Source organism: Rhincodon typus, chromosome 8, assembly GCF_021869965.1.
Source record: "Rhincodon typus isolate 14 chromosome 8, sRhiTyp1.1, whole genome shotgun sequence".
NCBI lineage: Eukaryota > Metazoa > Chordata > Chondrichthyes > Orectolobiformes > Rhincodontidae > Rhincodon > Rhincodon typus.
In genome coordinates, this window is record NC_063339.1 from 92,010,645 (window position 1) to 92,012,766 (window position 2,122).

The following is a 2,122-nucleotide window of genomic DNA, read 5'->3' on the forward strand; positions in this document are numbered from 1 at the left end:
GAGGACGAACGGTCAGTCCTCAGTAAAGGGCTCACCTTTGTCCCCCTCCACCCACAGATCAACGAATACCGCTCACGCTTGGACATAGAGCAGTTTTTCCGCCGCCTCCGCCTCCATGCTTACTTCTCTGACCGTGAACCTAACCCTCCCTCTACTGACCCCTTCTCCCGCTTCCAACACACCCCCTCCTCCTGGACACCACCCCAAGGCCTCCTACCCTCCCTCGACCTCTTCATCTCCAACTGCCGTCGAGACATCAATCGCCTCAACCTCTCCACCCCTCTCACCCACTCCAACCTCTCCCCCGCAGAACGTGCAGCCCTCCGCTCCCTCCGCTCCAATCCCAACTTCACCATAAAACCCGCGGACAAGGGAGGTGCAGTTGTAGTATGGCGCACTGACCTCTACATCGCCGAGGCCGGACGCCAACTCTCCGACACCTCCTCCTACCGCCCCCTTGATCAAGACCCCACCCCTGAGCACCAAACCATCATCTCGCAAACCATCCACAACCTCATCATCTCAGGTGACCTCCCACCCACGGCCTCCAACCTCATCGTTCCCCAACCTCGCACTGCCCGCTTCTATCTCCTTCCCAAAATCCACAAACCTGAATGCCCTGGTCGACCCATTGTCTCCGCCTGCTCCTGCCCCACCGAACTGATCTCCAACTATCTCGACTCCATTTTCTGCCCCTTGGTCCAGGAACTCCCTACCTATGTCCGTGACACCACCCACGCCCTCCACCTCCTCCAGAACTTCCAATTCCCCGGTCCCCAACACCTCATCTTTACCATGGACGTCCAGTCCCTCTACACCTGCATTCCCCATGCAGATGGCCTTAATGCCCTCCGCTTCTTCCTGTCCCGCAGGCCCGACCAGTCCCCCTCCACTGACACCCTCATCCGCTTAGCCGAACTCGTCCTCACACTCAACAACTTCTCTTTCAATTCCTCCCACTTCCTACAGACAAAGGGGGTAGCCATGGGTACCCGCATGGGCCCAAGCTACGCCTGCCTCTTTGTAGGTTACGTGGAACAATCCCTCTTCCGTACCTACACCGGCCCTAAACCCCACCTCTTCCTCCGTTACATTGATGACTGTATCGGTGCCGCCTCGTGCTCCCACGAGGAGCTCGAACAGTTCATACACTTCACTGACACCTTCCACCCCAACCTTAAGTTTACCTGGACCATCTCTAACACCTCTCTCCCCTTCCTGGACCTCTCTGTCTCCATATCGGGCAACCACCTAGAAACCGATATTCATTTCAAGCCCACCGACTCCCACAGCTACCTAGAATACTCCTCCTCCCACCCACCTTCCTGCAAAAATGCTATCCCCTATTCCCAATTCCTTCGCCTCCGCCGCATCTGCTCCCAGGATGAGGCATTCCACTCCCGTACATCTCAGTTGTCCTCGTTTTTCAAGGACCGTAACTTCCCCTCCTCGGTGGTCGAGAACGCCCTCAACCGTGTCTCCCACATCTCCCGCACCTCATCCCTCACACCCCGTCCACGCAATAAAAACCAAAAAAGAATCCCCCTCGTCCTCACGTACCACCCCACCAACCTCCGGATCCAACGCATCATCCTCCGACACTTCCGCCATCTGCAATCCGACCCCACCACCAAAGACATCTTTCCCTCCCCACCTTTATCTGCTTTCCGGAGGGACAACTCTCTCCATGACTCCCTTGTCCGCTCCACACTCCCCTCCAGCTCCACCACACCCGGCACTTTTCCCTGCAACCGCAGGAAGTGCTACACCTGCCCCCATACCTCCTCCCTCACCCCCATCCCAGGCCCCAAGAAGACTTTCCACATCAAGCAGATGTTCACCTGCACATCTGCCAATGTGGTATACTGCATCCGCTGTACCCGGTGTGGCTTCCTCTACATCGGGGAAACCAAGCGGAGACTCGGGGACCGCTTTGCAGAACACTTACGCTCGGTTCGCAACAAACAACTGCACCTCCCAGTCGCGAACCATTTCAACTCCCCCTCCCATTCCTCAGACGACATGTCCATCCTGGGCCTCCTGCAGTGCCACAACGATGCCACCCGAAGGTTGCAGGAACAGCAACTCATATTCCGCTTGGGAACCCTGCAGCCCAATGGTA